This window comes from Xiphophorus maculatus, chromosome 10 (genome assembly GCF_002775205.1).
Source record: "Xiphophorus maculatus strain JP 163 A chromosome 10, X_maculatus-5.0-male, whole genome shotgun sequence".
NCBI classification, from domain to species: Eukaryota; Metazoa; Chordata; class Actinopteri; order Cyprinodontiformes; family Poeciliidae; genus Xiphophorus; species Xiphophorus maculatus.
In genome coordinates, this window is record NC_036452.1 from 19,678,961 (window position 1) to 19,700,109 (window position 21,149).

The window sequence follows — 21,149 nt, forward strand, 5'->3', positions numbered from 1 at the left end:
TTGAAACATGCGTGACTCCTGACTGAATTAGACTTAGACTTAGACTGACTTTATTGTCATTTTGCATGCACAGGGTGTATACAGAACAAAATTTCGTTGCATACGGCTCAGGACAGTGTTTTGAGCTTCCAATGTTGAACTGATTGGTGTCTTCCTGTATTTTTCATGGGCGTTAAGCTGTTTTTGATGCAAAACAAAACTTTTAGAACATGTAGTATCCACTTTAACACATTTTGTCACACTTTTTTATATTATTATTATTTTTGATGTACCATGTCCAAAACTCCTGTGCATATTGGTAAAGGATAAATGGTTTTAATTTTTACCTTTTTCCATCACAAAAAGGGTGATTGACACTGAAAAGTGTGGTGTGCACCTAGTTTCAAGGTTTTCATACCCCGACAGTAGATCTCTGTTGGGGTGTGGAGGAACAGCATGTGAACATGAATGTTTAAGTCTTGAAATAGATTATCTGTAGGATTCACATCTGGACTTTGACTAGGTCATTCTAACACATGCATATGCTTTGATTTAAACCATCCAGCAGCTTTCTCCCTGACTTGTGTGATGTGTTCGTTGGTTTTTATGATGCATTTTGTTAACAAATGTTCTCTAAAAAACCTGCGATACATTAACAGAAAATGTAGAATAAAGTTAGATTACACATATGTAGATCCTGTTTACTAATCAGACGATTTCTGAAGGCAGTTGGATTTTATTTTATTTTGGGACATCAGAGTCAAGCTTGCTGAACACAAACACACACAATCATTTTCAGATTTTTTTGGCCCACTTCACATGTATTCAACACTGTTTCAGTCTATCATGCAAAACCCTTTAGAGTACATTGAGGTTTTGGGTTGTGACGCGTCAAACCAAGGAACTGTTCTGGTTTTATGAATACTTTGAGAGGTACATTATGAAACGCTTAGCAGTGGCAAACAACATCATTAATTATATAACAAGTGACAGTGAATGTTGGTAACTAATAGTTTAAATACATAAATACCCGCCTTAAAACTTCCCACATTAAGCAGGTCATTATCTGATTCTAGAATGTAGATAACAATAGTTGGAGCTTCTCACGTTAGCTTCCTGTTTTTCTTGTTTATCTATGGCAACGCATAGCTTGCCATAGCATAGCAACGCTAGCTTAAAACGCATAGCAACGCTAGCTTAAAGCACACTTTCACCCCTTGAATGGTTTATAATTAGCTTTCCTATCAGAATTTGGGAAAAAACTTCATTGTCTCCCGCTTGACTCACTAGGCTTGAATAGCATTAGCATTCAGCTTTAGACTAGCTGGAGTGGCTATGGTGCATTCTGCTTGTTCTTAAAAGTTGGGATGTACAGACTCTAAGTCAGAACATCCAGCTGCAGTAGACCAAGAAATCAGAGCCACCTGGAAAATTGAAAGTTTCTCACAAACTCCAACATGGGCCTAAAGACATAGAAAACAGTTTATTTATTGACTTACAGTTTATTTTGTACCCTCGAATTCATGCTTCTAAACTATCTTTTTAAATCAGTGTATGCATAGCACTACACAACGTTTGTGAACAGATTTATTCAATGTTTGCATGAATAAACAACAGAGGTCTATCAAATTATCCAATACTGCTAATAGTTGTTAGCCTTGTCACTGCTAGCATAACAAATAGCTATTCACACTGGTTTTGCTACTTAATCCTGGAACTAGAGCGAGTCAATCAATTATCAGTTGAGTTATTATCAAGTCAAATAGCACTGTTCACATTTACTTAATTAGTTAATACTTTGCTAATGAAACTAAAATAGGTAAAGTAAATTAAAAAGTGTATATCTGATAGCTAGCTTAAATGTCATGGATGTTTGATTTGAAAACTCTGGAAGCAGAAGTGGCTCTTTGGACCTTCCATAATGGTTCTTCAAAACTTTGACTAAAAATGGTTAAATAAATAATTCTAAGAACTTAAGTTTTAAAAAATAGACACAATAACAAATGCAACATTTCATGTTTCATAACAGAATGACACAAAGTACTTTTTTATTTAACTCTACTTTTCTTATTATTATGCTGGACACTATGTGTGACTACCAACATCCCACATAAGAAAATGTAGCCATCATTTATTTATTTTTTTAAGAAGTTTTGGGTTTTTCTTTATATTGAAACCTAAAAATAGGAATAAAATGAATAAAATGGTCACTCTCTAAACATTAAAACAAATTTCCTGTAGTAGATACTTAACAAAATGTATAAGGTGTCTTTTTTCAGAAGGTTAGGTTATATTTGTAACTCTAAATCTGCTTTTGTTCTTTTGGTTTTTTTAGCTGGACTGAGGGCAAAAATGGCTTTTTGGATTTTAAAGGTTGCTGGAAATTATGTTAAGGTTTTAATCTAATCAATACACCTTGAGGGGACCCCAAACTGCTCAGTGTCCTAAAATGTAATTATTTATTTTTGCTTCTCATGAACTCAATTAGACGTGCGAGAATAATCTCAGTAAAGAAACGGGTGAGGGGGGAGAGGGGAAACGTTTGTCGCGTCCCCATGCACTCGCCCACTTGTTCCTAAGGTTTTATTTCTGGCTGGTCAGGAATAGACCAGCAGTCGAGTGGAAGTGGTCGACATGCTGGAAGGCTGGTCTCCTCACCGTCTCCCCTCCGCCTCCCCTCGTTCGCTCTCGTCCAGAGCTCCACTTGCCTGAGTGTGTCTGGTCCAATCAGTCACGACGGCTCCTGGAGCCTCCGTGACCCGAATCCATCCCTTCTCCTTGCCTTATGCAATCCCTTCATCGCAGGCAGAGAGGCTGCTGCTGTTCTAAATCTCCACTGCCCTGCTTCTGTTGCACACATTACGCAATCTGCTTTAGAAGTTTAATCAGGATGCTGGCACACCGCAAAAGTACACAGCGGGGGTGTGTGTGTGTGTGTGTGTGTGTGTGTGTGTGTGTGTGTGTGTGTGTTCAGGATCAATAAGGGATCTATCAGGTTTGTCACACACAAAAGCAATGTTTCACCCTCATGGTCAGCAGCGGCGGAAGGATCAGTGATAGACAAACTTTCCTCTAACTTCATCAGAAGGGTAAACTTCGCCAAGCTAAAAAAAGAGAGAAACGTGTATATTTAGCCGAGCGGGGCTGACCCACCTTGGTCTAAATCTGTGTGACATAATTTATGATGTAAGTTAGTTTTGCTGCTTGCATTAAAAAAAAAAAAAATTTCGGAACTATTTCTGTTTGTTTCAAATGCATTAGCAAACACCTGTTGACTGATAAATGTTAAAGAGATAGGCTCTCTGAAGTTATTATGACTGATAGTTTCCTTACTTTTTAGTGGAAAGATGTCACATGGTACGGTGAGTTTGAAGAACTCCTCAGAGCGATGGAAAGCAGACTGATTTTAGCTGAGTCTGTCATTTCCAGAAACAGTGCAGTATTGCTAAAGGGGTTAATAATTAAATAATTAATTTAATTATTTAATAGTTGGAAACTTTTAAATCTCATAACGTTTAAATCTCTTCAGAAATGTTCTAGTTTTATTTGTTGTTTCTGTTGTTTTGTTTATGCATTTGGGATTTTCAAAATGTCTTCCAGTTCAAATGCTTAAATGTTCATAAAATGTAAAGTTTATTGATCTTTGAGAAAGTGCTCTTGCATTACTCTTCCATTATTACTCTTATATTACTTGAAAATTGTCTCAAAACAACATTATTGTTTATTGCAATAATTTCTGGGATAATTGATCCAAAACTTCTTATCATGACTTATCATTTCTTATCATAATTTCTTATCTGCTAATTGTTATTAGGCTTTGTTAATATCCATTAAGGCCATAACTTTTTTTTTGTTTTTGAGAAAATTACAGCACATCCATTAATTATTATGAACGTACTCAGTGACTCATGAAGTGGAGTGCATCTGAAAAGACGTAGTCAACGACTGTAATAGAATTAGCCTTTCTGTAGTGAAAATGAAATCTGGATCTAAAAAAGAGGAAGCTTGTTGAAGTGGTCTAACAACAAAGCCTTGAGGAACTCCATATGTGATCTGTGTTCGTTCAGACATATAAATGAACTTCAGTAAGTGTTTTCTCGTTGGAAGACGTGGCTGAAGACATGACCAGACTGCACTGCAGAGATTATGGTCATTCCAAAAAGCAGTTTGCTTAAGACACTCCTTATTATAGATTTCAAGAATTATTCAATAATAAAGATGTTTGTGCTCAGCCCAAGGTAATATTCCTGCGAGTAACAAGGGAAAAAAAAAAAGATACCTCGTCTTAATCAGAGCAGCAGCTATAATTGGAAAATGAGGCATGAGGCATTTCTGTTTTGTCAAAACACAATTAAGAGAGCGTCTCCGGCCTCCAGACTCTGTAGTCTCTGTGGTGTGTGTGTCGGCGGAGAGCTTCATTAATTCACACACCGTGTTGATCTCAGCCGAGACCCTCATCGCCCCCCTTCCTTGTTTTCGGGGCTCGGAATAATTTGCTGGAGTTAAAGCGCAGTAAAGCTCTTAAACCCTGATTTTCCTCGTTTACCCTGTCTGTTCTCTCCCTCCCTCGTTCTTCACTCCTCCTCTTGTCTTTTGGTAGCCGTGTTTGCTAATTACTACTGGATGTACTTCCCTCCTATTAAACAGATTAGTAGAAATAAATAAAATCTCTTGATAGGGGTGTGCATGGGTGTGGCAATCCAAGTCTTTAGTCAGCAGTTTTATGTTGACACACGTCCACTGTAGATATTTGATCTTTTCTTCAAATTCTGGCTGAAATCTTCTAAAATCTTGTGTTTTGAATCGATGAAAACAACATAGCTCATAATTTAAGAAAAACAGCACCATCACACTGGGGGGGTATTTTTTTTTCTTTATGTTTAGAACTGAGATGTTTGTTAAAGTGGATGAGTTTTATAATTAGTTTCACGATACCGGTTGACAGAAAACCTCTTGGTGTCTGACGCTACAGATGGATTTCATTTTCCAGCATCGTAAGGAAGGAGCCCATCATAGTTCCACATCAACAGAAGAATACATTTGTGTGAGGAAGATTAAAAGTTGGGGTGCACCGACTGCAGTTTTCCGGCCGATCACCAATCGTTAAAAAGCCTGACCTGCCGATTCCAGTTTTGACCAAAGCTGGTTTTGTTTGTCTGAAATGTTGCTAAATGAAGCAAGAAAGTCGCTGAGTTGGCAACAGTGGAGAGACTATTGCTAACTGCAAACCTGCCAGTCTGTCAGCAGAGCTGAATTTGATCTTGTGATTAATATTTTAAGAGTTTTTAATCACTTTTACATTAGTTAATGTTTCTACTGTAATTCTGAAGCACTTTTAGATTTACATGTAAAGATCATTAGAAGTAAAACCTTATTATTATAATTTTTTTTAGACCTTTTTTTTATTTTAAAAACTGTATTTTATTTCAATCACCCCTTACATACTGTATATATTATTCACCAAATGGTCTGTATACAATAAACATGACAAACTGACAAAAAGCAAGAAGGGCTATTGATCTACAAAATAATTGGCCAAATAATAGAATGAGTAACAGCAATAAAATAAAATAACCAAACTAACAAAAAAAAAAACAGCAAGCAAACAAACAAGGAGGTATACATTAAAATGAATATATTCTAAATAACCTTTGCAGTCGTCGATAAGATGAGTGGATCAGATCTGCTTCACATTGAAAGTGTTGACCGATCGCCCAAAAGTAAGGAAACCGAGCCGATATTTATGTCAACCAACTGCTTATCACTCATTCTTTAATGTAATCTTATATTACTTATTGTGTTGAAGATATTCCAATGTAAAGTTATTTATTCGAAGTGAAGTACAAAAACAAAGAAGAGATGACCCAAAATTGCCCTAATGCTTCATAAGACAGGTTGTCGATGAACTTAAAACAGCACGATTTCAGGGGTGGTGCCTTTAAATTCACAGTGCGTGTGGCGGCGAGGAGCGCGAGCGCTCCGTTTCGTCTTCCTGTGGGCTCGGCACACACATGACGAAGCTCCTCCACGCTCTCAGAGGACAATCGAAAGGCGGCTGGGGATGAAACCCAAGCAGGAGCTGAGGGAGGTCGGGTGATTAAGGGGCTGCCTGGAAACCAGGAGTGGACTGGAAGTGGGCACGAGGGAAGAAATGGGACAGGGCAGGAAGTTTGAACGGGTATCGGTGGCAGGACATGTGAGAGGGAAAGGGACGGGGGGGAGCAGGTGGGGGTGTATGGAGAGGTGAGGTCACATGGGAGGATCAGGTTAGAGCGGAGGGAGGGAGGGAGGGAGATGGGACAGGAGGTGTCCCCAAAGTGCACAGCCCAAAGCGGTCTCCTGCATCTGGACACGGGCCAGGAAAACTGTGCCAGGGTACATCATGTTCGCTCTCTCGTTTCTCCCTCGACCACACACACACACACACACACACACACCAACACACACGCTTACATGCAACGGCACACGGGGGCCGGCGAGCCAACACTCCTACGCTCAAATTTGTTCCGAATTGCTGAGACATATTGACACACATAACAGCCTAAACACAGAAAACAATCTGCTAACCCGAGCTGACGCCAGTACACACACACACACACACACACACACACACGCGCACACAAGCAATGAGTGTTTGCTTCATGTAAACTTGTTCTAAAGAAGATTTCTATTTCTACAGCTAATCTGCTCAGTGTTCATTTACATCACAAGATGTGATGGGAAGGAACTGCAGCAGATCTGAGTATGCTGGGAAATGATTCCTGTTAAAGGAACAATACGCGATTCAGGAGTTCACAAAGCAGGCGCTGGAAGCCTTGGCGTTCTCATTCCTGTCTGTGTTGTCCTTTCTTTTACTATCTGAAGATTGGAAGAAACAAAAAAGAAGCTCAAAAGGGATCGTTTTTCTGGAGGATTTTGTTTTGCAGCTTACGAGAATTAACCATAAAATATCTGCACCTTTAAGAAATGTTTGAAGAGTGTTGAAAAAGGATTTGCACCCCTTTGACTTTTTAAAAAAAAATTTGTCGGGTTATAACCGCAAACTTTGACATATTTTGTTGGGATTGTATGTGGTAGACCAAGACAAAGTAGTGCATAGCTCTCTAAGTGAAAGGAAATTTGTTGCACAGTTTTTGAGAGTTTCAGCAAAACAAAAAACAAAACAAAAAAACTGTTAAACAGGTGTACTATTTATTTTACACATGAGACTGTTTTTGCATGAGACACAAAATCTTACCAAGCGTTTTTGTTCTGGTTTCCAGTGAAAATATGTTGGTGCACTGGAAACATAAGTATAAGTTAACTTATAAGTAGCTTTTCAGGAAGAAATAGGAGTTTGTTTCAAGTCAATAATTCCTTAATAAAGATGAACAAGAACTAGTTCCACTGGCAGATTATTTGATTTTTAATTAGTTCTTTTTCATCAATATTAAGGAATTATTGACTTAAAACAAACTCCTATATGTTGCTAAAGCGCTACTTAAAAAAGTATGTAAAACCATACGTAAAACTAACAAATGACATAAGTTATAAGTCAGTCTTACCTAAGGCTGAAAAACGCATCGCGATAAGCATTTTATATCAGTCAATATCAATAATTATTGAATAGTTTGATTGTTTTAAATATCTGAAATTCTGCCTAACAGGTGATGTGACCATTTGTGTTTTATCCACAGATTCCTCTCGAGCCGTTGTTCTCATTTTCCCCGGTGACACCACGCCACTGTTGTTCATTTTTAAGCACTTCTGAGGCAGGATGCGGCAAAAGCTGAAACTGTAGGTTACTCAACAGGTTGTTGCTAGGTAACCAAAGAGAGAGCGAGTTGCTAGGTAACCAAAGAGTAAGTGAGTTAGTTGATGCAACCAACCTTGCTTAGCTAGCCATGAGCTTCTGCCTATATCTCCCAGAATGCAATGCGGATCAGTGAAATTATAGAACATTCTAGCAGACATATTACTTATTGATACTGATCACGTGCCTATATTGTTATTGACTTATTGTCCAGGTTGTCCAAAAGCAACAATAATTAGAATATAAACAATATATAAAGAATAAAAAATAATAAAGACGCACTTGTTACAAATTCAAGGTTGAAATTGGATTATTGCCTAATAACCTGAAAGTCCCACTGCTTCTAAAACAAGCATCTGTAGTTCATACTGTAAATATTGTAGTTTATTTTACCAAAGAGAATAAACTAGGTTCACCCCCCTTTAGGTTGATCCAGGCCTGCAGGGATTTAAGGTTTTTTTTTTCCTGCAGAGGTGAAGGAAACCCAGCACTGGAACATTCCACTCCTGATGTAATGTGATGAAGATATTTGCGTAAAAAGGCAGGAGATAAAGGAAGGCTTTGTTCTGTAAAGTCGGCTGTCAGACACCATCTGAGCTGATGCCACAACACTCCTCCTCCCAACCCCTTCATCCTTTCCCTCCCCCCCCTCCCTGATGTGAGGTCGTGAACCCTCCAGAGCTATACCTGATGAATCCTCGATAAGCGTGTCGGCAAAATGGAAAACAGAGCATTTACAGAACCTGAGAGGAAGCCTCTGCAGCAGCAACGTGAGCTCAGTGAGCAGAGCGGGGGGCGGGGGGTGACCATGCAGACTTACTGGGATGGGTTTTCTGCACGAATACAGATTGGCACGGAGATAAAACAAGATTAGATGAGTCACTGCCTTTTCATGTAGTTCGTCAGGCTTTCTCAAGGTTTAAGGTCTGTCTCCGGGGAGCCTGCCAAACTGAATCTCCTTTCTTTTTTCCTTTTTTCCCCCCCAGAATCTCTTAAGCTAACCTTCAGGCTAAACTGCTGTTCTGAAGTCCTCTGACTCTGAATGCAATTCTCCTGTGCATTTATTCCAGCTGCTCCACAGCGGTGGATGCTAATGGCTGCTCACGCGTACAGGCTGCAGTACATGATGTTCTTTCATGAGGCTGGACATGTCTGTGGCCGGAGTGGGTTTAACCTTCACAATGTGACATACACTGTGTGCCTTTCTTCAGAGTTGAAAGGAGCCGATCAAACAAATAAGAAAAGGGGCGAGGGGCCTTCAGAAAACTGGAGGGAAGGGAGAAAATGCAACACAAAAATAATTCTAATAAATGTTTTAATAATTTTTTAAAGATCACAAAATATAATTTGGTTTTCAATCATTATCATACAGTATAAGTTAAAATAATTTATTGAAATGTTATTTGCCATACTCATCTTTCTGATTTATCAATGTTTTGATCTCAAGCTAGCATAGCGTAGCTAACTTAAATTGGAAGGCATGAGGCAACCTGTATGCTAAATATTGAATAGAGAATAAAAGTGAGAAAGATATTCTAAAAGTTTCTTTAAATATTTTGTAGCATATTGTCTGTGGGCTTCCAAAGGCGATACCTGCCCAGAAGCTAATGCTGTAAACTTACATGTTAGCTCAGAAGCTAGTGCTGCTAACTTCTGTTACCCCAGAAGCTGGTGCTCACATAAAATCTCTTCAGGATAAAGTTATGTTTTACAACTAGCGCTGGATGATATGGACTTCAAATTTTATCATAAAATTTTGCGCTACTGTTATTATAACGGTAAAAATGATGATGAAAAACTATTTATTACATCTTTTTTATGTGCCTGTATGGCTGTGACTGCAGGGAGCGGCAATCATATCGCCACAAACACAAATACTGACATCGGCCACTTTCTTAAAGAAGTGTGATTTATGTCACTAAACTGCAAAAATGTAACCACATTTAATCATTTTTTCAAATTCCCCGACATTTACCAATGCTCTAGTGGAACAGACAGTTTAGAAAATAGTACAAATAATATTTCCAATGTCAGTTTAGGTTAGTTTAGAATCTAAATTTATCAATACAGCGATAAATCAAAATGCTTATTATGACAAGAAATGTTCACAATAAATGATAAACGATACGATAAATTCCCACCGTAGTTCACCTAATGTACAAAAAACATTCTAAAAGCAGGAACAGTTTCGCAGGCAACTGTAATCAGAAAAAAAATATATGCAGAAACCGATCTTTGCTAAAATATTTCTGTGTGTGAATTTCAAAGAGAGCAACTGATGAATATAAGCTCAGCAAAAGGCAAACACACACACACACACACACACACACACACACACACACACACACACACACACACACACACACACACATTTAGCAGCTCCTGATGATTTACTCAACTCCCCCTCACGCCCCATGCTATATTTGGAATTATCTCCAGGCTTCAACTAAACATCAAATTGTGTGTGTGTGTGTGTGTGCGTGTGCGTGTGTGTGTGCATGTGTATGCGGCGGTGGGGATCGGGTGTGTGTGTGTGTGTGTGTGTTGGGGACATGATTACATTCACAGCTGGGGGACAACTGCTGCTGTTGCCGTCACGCAGAGAGCGTGACATCAGCGGCCTCACGTCAGCGCCGGTGTTCTCTCCGCTCACTTTAACAGTGGAATATTTGTCGGGACGCCGAGCGCCTGGACTCCGTCTCCAGCATAGCAACAGCAACGTGGACTTCCTGTCTGGGCGACTGGAAGCAATAAAAAAGGATTCTGATTGCGCCGCACGGCGGGGGGTTGATTTTTAATCCAACAGCCACAATGTAGGATGAAGTGCCAAAATAAGCAACTGCCTTTGTCCGGTCCAAATTTCACCTGTATTGAAGGAAAGAGGAAAGAGTTTTATTTTTAACACCTGCTCCTGCTTGTCAGACCGTAGCTTAACCCGAACTCTGTACAATACAGACAAAAGCATCTACCTCCTCCGTCCCGCTGCGATCCACTGCTCTCTCATTATTTCTTCAATCTAATTGAATGCTAATTCTTTTTTTTTTTGGCTGAAAGGCCAAAAAAAACCCGATGTTCCTGTCAAAGAATTCACTTGAAAGTCTTTAGAGCACATGTGTCAAACTCGAGGTCCGGGGGCCAAATCTGGCCCGCCATAGTTTTCTTATGTGGCCCTCTGGACTTTAGAGGGACGAATAAATAGAACCGCCCAGATAATAGTGTGCTTAAATATTATTTTATCAATCAATTCAAAACAGTTTTTATCAACTTACTGCCCGATTACATCAATCAATTCTGCAATTCTTGCAGGAGAAATAAAAGGATTTTCTAACTGTTTGTGCAAAGTGACACAGACTCCACATATTAAAAGTTGTGGTGAACTCATCACGCTGTTCATTACCTTATCCACAGACCCCTAAACTAAAACAAACTACCACATAATTAAGTAGTTGTCAAAAAAAATCATACATTTAAAAAGGTTTTAATATAAAGAAACAAAAAATGCTGGTGTTCATTTGCACTTTATTCTGTTTATTCATACAACCCAAAGCAGTAGTCACCAAATGACTAAATCGTGTCTATTTTTGTTTAACGTAACCTCAGTGTAAATCCCTGCATACATCCTTGCATTTTCTGAGGATGTGAATACTTTTGCAAAGCACAAACCAGTGGAAGAAATGCCTTCGCCCAGGCCTGAGCGGTGGTGTTTTCTTTGAATGGTAATAACTCAAACGAACCCTACACCTCAACGATGCATTCAAACCCGACGTGTGAAATGGGATTCCATGAGACTTGGACTTGGTTGAGTAAAACAAACAAACAGCATCTATGCACCACAAATTTGGAACAAACTTCCAGAAAACTGTAAAACAGCTGAAACACTGACTTCTTTTAAATCTCAACTGAAAACCCACCTGTTTAGAATTGTATTTGAAATGTAATCAATTACAAATTTATTGATGTAACTTGACTTAATGATTGATTCTATATTGCATTGTGTTTCTGTGTTTGTAATGATGTAAAGCACTTTGAAATGTCTTGCTGCTGAAATGTGCTATACAAATAAAATTTGATTGATTGACTGAAACAAGAATCCAGACAGTTATTCCATATGGATGCAGCAACTACCGTCTACCGATCTCTAACACCCACCGGGAGCGAGAGACGGAGGAGAAAAATATTCAAGGGCAAGTTTCCACCAATCGATCGCCGCTGCATGAAAAATGCTTGCTGCTTAATTCTGACTCATCATTTCATGTGGGAGGAAGACGTGCCCACAAACAAACGCCTAACGTGTTCGGGACGAGCAACAAGCTGCGGCGTGACATCAGGCGTTCTCCTTCCTTCCTCGCTTTTTCTGCCGCTCTGAGATTTTCCTCTGAGTTCATGGCCATCAGCGTCGCTTGTTACGCAGCGAGGAGCGGTGCTGACATCACAGCCGTTATGCAATTCTGTCTCTAACCTCTGAGCGGGTAGAGGGGTTTGGAAGAGAGGGGAGGTAGAGGGGCTTTTTTTAGCAACCGCTCAAAGAAAATGTGCCGTTCAAGCATGCACATCTGTCCTGAGAGAGAGTGTGAGGGTATGTGTGTGTGTGTGTATGTCTGGACTGGAAATAAGCACACATGGATGACTTTGTCAGCTGTATTTACCCGGAAGATAGTGAGTAAGAGTGTGTTTGATGAAGGGGCCACAGAGGATGGAGGAGAAAAATGCAGCAGCCCCGAGGGTGGCTTGGTGATGAACGTCTTGATTCGGACACAGAGAAGATAACCAAGAAAAAACTCGCTGTTGGAAGAAAATAAAAAATTTCCCCACCAACACACTTCTTCCATTTGGACTATTTTAAAAATACATTTAAAGGGGCAGTATTATGTATTTTCTAGCCCCATTGTGACATTTTATAGCACAACCCAAGGCAACTATCCTACCTTCAGTTGATATAAAAATGCTGGATATGTTAAATGTGACTTAAAATCAAAGTAACTTTGCAATTTAACACCTTGAAATTGGACCTCTATCTCTTTAAGAAGCTCCTGCTCTTTCTGAAATTCAGGGAGTCATCACAACATGGCTCCCCTATTAACCCTTTAACAACGTTTTTACCAGCGTTGCTCTGAAAAGAAGCTCCTAAGAAGCTCAGCAGACGCACCATTCCACCAGGTGTTTGCTAATTGCTGTAGGCTAGTCTGAAGGAACCGAGTGTGGGAGGGCTGCTCTTTGATGTGGGAGCCCGGAAGCTTGGAAACTGCAGCTCTGAGGAGGAGCTGCGCCTCGAAGGTCCCAACAAGCGTTTTGCCCAGCTGAATGGTTGCCGCGGGAGATTAAAAGATTTCTCAAACATGCATGAAAGAATCAAACCAACACTCATGAGGGAATAACATTATAATATGACATAAACCTAAAAAAAAGAGTTGATTTTACACAATACTGCCCCTTTAAATCCTCTCAGAGCATAAAGCGGTTGGTAAAAACGAATTGGCCCTTTCGCAGGTCATAAAGTACCTGGGATTAACCACATTTTTTAAAAGCTGAGTTCAGGATTAATAGGGGACTATAAAATCCAGATTTAAAAAATCTGGTTTCCTGATGCTGCGTAGAATTAATACTCCACATCACATTACATTGCTAACACACTTTTATGTCACAAACCAACACAAGGGAGCAAATAGCGACAGCCGAGATGTGCAACAGACTCACTGGCTTGTGAAGGTAGAGAACATGGATGGGAGACGATTGGTCTGGAGGGAAAAGTCTGTCATTGAACAGATCATTAAAACATTGGGTTTTTTTACACACTTACAGCTGTCACTAAGTGGGCAAGCTTGTTAGAAAATATCACTGTATCGACCTTGTTAGGTCAAAAAGGCGACAGCACAGCATTTTCAGCTACAAGTCACTTATTTAAAAACCTCTATGAGGTCGAGTAATTATCGACAGAAATGATGTTGGGCTGTCGTCATTCGGAGCATTCGGCGTGTCGCGGCTAATTAGGTCAACAAGTGACAGCGCGGCGTTTCTGCTACTAATTACTCACACGTTCATTGGTGTGGCAGCAATCTAAGATTTGATTATTTGTTCACATCCTCTGCCAACCGGGACACCGCTTCTGTCACGGACACACACACACACTTCCTCTGGCGTTAAAGTCACCAAACGAGATGCAGTGTGTGGTCACTGGAGTGAAGTGGTGAGCCTCCCTAGGTTCAGTACCGACATCCAGGAGGTCACAAAGAACCCCACGCAAACAGATACAACACTGCAGGCCCCGAGCTGCCCTAAGTGAAGGTTGGTGTTAATGATTCATCTGTACTGTACTGCTGATCTGAAACCGTTTTGCTGCTTCAGTACCTGTCCACTGATGAAACCATGAGTTCCAGCATCAAATCCTGGAGGAGAACGTCTGGGTGTGAGTTTGTGACCGATACACAGCATAATAATGACCTAAATCACACCATCAAATCCACCTTTAAATGCCTAAAAATCTCACAATTAAAAAATTGGAGTGGCCTAGTCAAAGTATGGACTGAAATCCAATAGAGACGGCATGGCGTGACCTTTCCTAAGAGGTTAATGCGCATTAACTCTTCAATGAAAACAGTTCTGCAGAAAAGAGTGGGCTGTAATTTCTCCATAGCAATATAAAAGACTAATTGCCTGTTATCATAACAGCTTAATAGCAGCTTTTGGATTTAGATGGTAATTATTTTTTTCCAAATAGGGCCAGGTTGATTTGATTTTCTTTCCTCAGTAAAATGATTATTTAAAAATTTTATTTTGTATTTTCTCAGGTTAAATTTGCCCGATACTGAAATTAAACGAAATCTACGTCTTGAGTCACAAAAAACGAAGAATAAACAGACAAAGATTATTTCTCCTTTTTTAGAAAGTATGAAATTTTAATTTTCCAAAAACCGGGATTGATGCACACATTTCCCACCAAATAGGGCTGGCCAGAACTACTCTGATGTTTGAGGGGTGTGACGGCTCCATATATTTGTAACCTGAACATTCAGTGACACATAAAGACAACTATAAAGTTGGCCTTCTATTAACTGAAGATTTCTAAGATTAAAAGACTAATGTCCCGACTAGACAAGCAAACATCCAGTCATAATGCAGCTCCAAGATTGCAAAACCATACAATCTTACCAAGTATTTTTGTTTCTAAGCTTGAATTAAGACAAAAAAAATAACTTATCAGCAAGATATAGAAGCTTGTTTCAAGTAAATAAATCCTTGATATTGATTAAACAGTACTAGTTCCATTGGGAGATTATTTTACTTATAGGGAAATTGTCTTATAAGTAAAACTGTCTGCCAATGGAACTAGTACTTTTTCACTAATATTAAGGAATTATTTACTGATAACACGCTCCTATATCTTGCTAAAAAGATACTTGGAATTTAGTTTTGTCTTAATTCAAGTGTAATAAGATATTTGCACAAGCAAGTAGAATAAAATTACTTAGTAAGATATTTATTTATTTATTTATTTCCAGTTCCCAAAACAAAACGTAGGAACAAGTTAGTCTTAGTGCTTATAGAATGGCTTCGTAATGCGAACCTATAAAATTATGTTGCCACTGTCAGCTGTCATGATTTAAATCATCAATTATGTCCGCTATGACTTCAAACTCCACTCAGACCCACAGAGTGACTAATTCACTGCATCTGCTTCAAAAAGGCAGACTTATATCTATTTCCATTTGCTGCAGCCTAAGTAATTATCAAGTGTGAAATCCGAGCCAGATTAATCTTTCTGAAGGTGTCAAGAGAGACGTGTTCATTATACGGCAGGGCTGCATCGCAAATAATTTACTCACCATTAGTGACCCTTTGGCCTCATTAGCAGATTTCTCATTATTTTTGTCTGAATCCGTCCAGGATGCAAGACGGTTTTCAGACAAATAAACAGTCTCTGCTGGGTTAGTGTCTGACTTCTTTAATATCTCTGAATGTACAAAGAAGGGTGGGTTTTTTTTACACAGATCCTACTTTAAAAGAAATAATGTATCCTAACTTTTACTATCTTAAAGAAAAAGCTTCTAGTGTATGTGTTTGTTCTGAAGTCAGATGTTTGTGGCTTTATGATGTTTGTTATCAGCATCATGTTACAGTCTGTTAAAGGTGTACTCACATCCTGCTAGTTTATACTGCAGAATGTATTTTCTCTGTCTGGGAGTTGACATCAAATGAAACAGAAGATAGCTGTTTGAGTTTTGGGCGTCGTCAGGTGGAGACAGAGCAGTCAAAGCTCAACAGGGATATATTCACGACACGCCTATGTCAGGAACACCGCAGGGATGTAAATATCTTGGACATTTTTAAAATCCTGGTAGGATTAAGCGTGGAAAGTGCAGCACAGACAGACAGAGCTCCTTGTGGTGCCTGAATGACACTGTAACATTAACAGTGTTGGCAGAGAGGCTGCCAGAAAAGTAGTTAGTTTTGGTAGCTGTGACAGAGGAGAAAAAACATAGCTAACAAAAAAAACAAGAGCTGAAACCAAATCTTTATTTGGTGTTCCTGTCAATCGTTAAGCTAGGTTTAGAACTGTGGCAGCACAACTAGCCACTTCAGGAAATTAGAAAAGTGGCAGTTCAAAACGCCAATGAGGCTAAGCCTTAAATAGTGGAAATCTTTAACAACCACTTGTTTTATTTGCCATGTGGCAACTATTTTGGCAGACCACTATTGTAGGGAGTGTTTTTAAGACTTTTAATGCTGGCAATTAGAGGCCAATATAATAAGAAAGACCAAGGTTTATTGAGGCTAAAGCAGAACTAGTAATGTGGATGTAGGCCCCATCAGCCTGGTTAAGGCTGTCAACAGTCTGTCAACAGTCTGTCAACAGGCGGTCACCTATTCTGGAGGATTCATTTTGCTAAAGGTCCATTTCCATTTTCACCCCAAGGTTGATCAGGATGTATTACTACACAGGAGTACCATAATATACTGTGCGATACCTTACTGTACTATACCATACCGTACCGTACAGTACCGTACAGTACCGTACAGTACCGTACAGTACCGTACAGTACCGTACAGTACCATACCATACTGTACCATCCCATACCGTACCATACCGTACAGTACCGTACAGTACCATACCATAATGTACCATCCCATACCGTACCATACCATACCATACCATACCGTACCATACCATACCATCCCATACCGTACCATACCATACCATACCATACCATACCGTACCATACCGTACCATGCCATACTGTACCGTACCGTACAGTACCATACCAAACCATACCGTACCATACCATACCATACCATACCATACCGTACCATGCCATACTGTACCGTACCGTACAGTACCATACCAAACCATACCGTACCATATCGTACCATACCATACCATACCGTACCATACCATACCATACCATACCGTACCATACCGTACCATGCCATACTGTACCGTACCATACCATACCGTACAGTACCATACCATACCATACCATACCATACCATACCATACCATACCATACCATACCATACCATACCATACCATACTATGGTACCAAAGGAAACTGTACCATACTGCATCCTCAAATGCAGTATGGTTGCAATCTCATAAATCTGATAAGTCTGATGATAAGTCTAGTTTTTAATCCACCTGAAAATAATTTTCATCTTAAATTCAGAATTTCTTTGAAAAGTGATATAAGCGGAACCTCTTCGATTCAAGACAGTGTTATCCTTTACTTCTGTAAAAAAAAAATAATAATAATAATAATAATAATAAAGAATGTGACAAACTATTTCAAATGTGTTCTAGCTATTGAAAAAGGAACATTCATCAAAGATTATTTGCTGAACATTTATAGTTGTTTTTTGGAGGGGTAGTTGGGGTTTAAATTTAAAAAAGGTCAAATTATTATTTGAAAAATTGGAAAAAAATGTTATCCTATTTTCTGCCAGTACTGAACTCCAACTGCACGGAGTTGTAAGTGAGTGCCTTTTCTAATTTAATTAGTAGGGAATCAATAATAGCTCTTTGTCTTTTAAAAGTGTATTTTGTATTGAACTTGCCCTGCATAAATAGCACCAAACTGAATAGAAATGAATTTTTCAAACCATTATTGCTTTTGCTAAATCGACATTCAGATCATTAAAATTTGTCAGACAAGGCAGATGTCTTGCAAAATTAATTTGGTGGAATTAAGGAATAGATTAACTGGCTTGTATGCAGCAACACATAAAAAAATAAGACAAAAAAACAATCTTCCAAATGTTCAGTAAATCAGCTATGGAAGTTATTATTCAGTAATTGCCAAGAGGGCTTTCCTTCCCTCATTAAAACGGACTTAGCTGGATCAGTGATCAGAAATGAACAATGTCTTAAAAAGTCATCATTGGGATTTTCTTCAAAGAAATTTTGGCGTGAAATAGTCGTCAATTAGAAGAATGTTTAACAAAACTAATGTAGTGTCGATGAAAGACTAATTGACAAACAGAGACTCTCTGTGAGTTCAAGTCACGGAAATGTTTTAAGGCACTTAAGTTGTACTTTAACACGGAGTATTTGTCATCCCCAAACCCTGAAAAATCCTGTCGGTGCTCTCTCCTCTGCGTGATGAAGAGATTCTGTGATTCTGCCAGCTAATAAATAAATTAGAATTTGATCGTTGGCTCATTTAGCAGAATGGGGGTTCTTGCTTAGCTGGGAGACAATTAAGGCCAATCAGCTATGAACACAGCTTCATAAATCTTATTCCCCAGCCCTGCAGAGTCCCAAGGCTCATTCCAGGCTTACTGAAACAAGGCCCCTCTCCCCCTCTCCTTCTTCCTGCTTTTTTTCCCCCTTAAAGGAAGTGAGAATATTGATTTTGCTGAGTGATAATTATAGCTTTCATTAACAAAGCCTGCAAAACAAAACAGTCGCCTCTACAAAGTCATTTTACCCCAAGGACTTGTTTGTAAGTTGTTTCTCCCAAGTGCGATAAAGTGGGACTAATAAATGATAACTTATTTGATTTGGAGTGGCTGCTAACCGGATCAACTTGCCTCATTTAGCTAATAAAACAGAATATGAGTAACAAATCCATGGCATTCGATAAACTGGATGCATGTACAGAGGGCTTCTGACCACAAATAGAGCAATTTGGTTTAATTTGGTGGTGGTCATAAATAAAAACATCCAGATAAGTGTCCATGGAATCTATGAAGAACACACTAGAAATTTCTTGTGATACTTAATAACAGACGGGGAAACCGATGACTGGAGTTAAATTCAGCACATGCTTGGATGAAAACCTTAGTCTGTGTAAGTCCTGACACTGGGCGGTGGTGGTGGTGGAGGCGGAGGCGGTTGATCACCTCAAAGCAGTACAATGACCCCGAGCTACAAAGAAATGTTTAGATGAAAGCATATTCATCTGGTAAATGGCCCGGTCAAATCCCAGACATAAAACCAATTTGAAGGCGAAACTTTTAAAATTGATTTCCACAGACGCTCTCCATCTTATCTGACTAGCCATGAGCTATTCTGCAAAGAAGATTGGGTGCAAAGGTTTGAGTCCCCAGAGGTGCAACGAGACATTCTGCAAAAGATTTACAGACGTAAATCTGTGGAAGTAAAAGATGGTTTTAGAAACAGCCGACTCAGTGGGACTGAATGCAAATCTAGCCATGCTTTTCTTCTTTTTCTATTTGCAAAACATTGTGAAAACTCTGCATTGCTTCCCGTACAATTCACACTGATGCACTACTTTCTGCTTAGGCCAGTCACATAAAATCTACAAAAAAAAACTTTGAAGTTCGAGACTGAAACATTGTGAGATTTGGAAAAATTCGAGGCTTGTGAATACTTTTGCGAAGCATGACGCATTTCCCTCGTTGCTTTTTGACTCCTGCATGATCAGGCACACAGATTCATCTAAACCAGAGTGTAGACTGTGGGTCAGGTTGAGGTAGACGTCGTCAGATATCATGATCTGACGGTGCAAACATGGCAATGATTTCAAAACCCTGAAGCAACCAGACCAAATGCATAATCTTTTTTCTTTTTTTACATTTTCTACCTAAATAAAGGCTGAATATATTAATTATTTAGCTGACAAATCAGCATGTATCTAACACCTAGCATCAGCGTTACAGACATAGTGGCATACGGATTTCAGATCTTTGAACGGAGACTTTCTAACACTGTAGGGACGAAGCCGAGCGGAGCAGAAATGTAACCCTCTGATTCACCAAGATGTGGCAAAATTATCCGCCATTCAGTTCAGCCGTGATGTACGGCGGATCAAAGGGCTAAAGGTGACAAAATAAAAGAAACACACATTTATTCAGATGAGATGGAGGGAATGGAAACGCCTCACAAAAAGAACAAATCGCTAATCAGTTGAGGAAAAGGTCAGAGGAGTAGCAAGGTCGTCTGGATTCACAGTGAATGCTAATGATGCTACGGTCTGAATATTACTTGTCCGCATAAAACTCTGACTCTCAGAGTGGAAATGCATTGAATATAACTGAGATGTTTCAGTTGTGCATTTAAATATTAAGTTTACAGTATAAATGCTACCCATTTGAATTAACTTTCATGATACTAACACAGCCAGGTTTTACCGTGGGGATGGTGTATTGAAGCTGCAGTGTGTAACTTTTATTAAAAAAATGTTTTCTTACACATTTGTTAAAACTGTCATCATGTCCGAAAGCCTATATGAGATAGATATTCTGCGAAAAGATCAAGACGTCTGAAAAAAATGCACTGATCAAAAACAGCCAATCAGAGCCAAGAGGTGGGCCTTAGCGCTGTCAATCACGCTCGTCTATGTGCTGACGGCTGAGAAACAGCTTATTGTGGCAGGAAAACTGTTTATCCGCTGTCATCTGCGGCTATGCTAACTAGCCTTAGCACTCACGACAGGCTGTGCTATCAGGAAGAAGCTGTAGCACAGGAGAGAGTAAGCAGATATCAGACACATGCTTAACTTTTCCGATTTTTATTTGTCAAACATTTTTAAAATACATTCATCTTTGTCCTTTCACTTTGCAATTATATATTTTGTATCCCTCTGTGAGATAAAGTGTCCTCAGAAATACAATGAATGTTGCAGTTGTAATTCAGTAAAGTGTGGATAACTTCAAGGGGGGAAGTTTGTTCTCTGCCTTTCAGTACATAGCGTGATTTAAAAGCTACACACTTATATTTTCCTCAAAGTGTTTGACCTGTTGATGTGCAGAGTCTGGGCTTCTGCCGCTGTCATCGACACCCACTCAGAGCCACCAAATTTAGCCACTAAGTCTGTGACGTGCGGTGCTGGAGTCACACTTCTTCATGTCACACTTGCAGTGGGAGCGTGGAAATGTGTCTCTCTGTCTGTGTGTGTCTGCATGGATTTTTGCTTCTGTGAAA

At 39.3% G+C, this 21,149-nt stretch overlaps 1 long non-coding RNA gene across 1 annotated transcript in view; it reads right to left on the reverse strand.

Moving 5' to 3' along the window:
- Nucleotides 1-10,517: 10,517 nt before the first annotated feature.
- Nucleotides 10,518-21,149, reverse strand: part of LOC111609935 — a 51,154-nt gene continuing 40,522 nt past the window's right edge. Inside the window, exon 3 of the long non-coding RNA XR_002753407.1 lies at nucleotides 10,518-10,636. This is a non-coding gene — a long non-coding RNA (uncharacterized LOC111609935). The remainder of the gene's footprint in view (nucleotides 10,637-21,149) is intronic.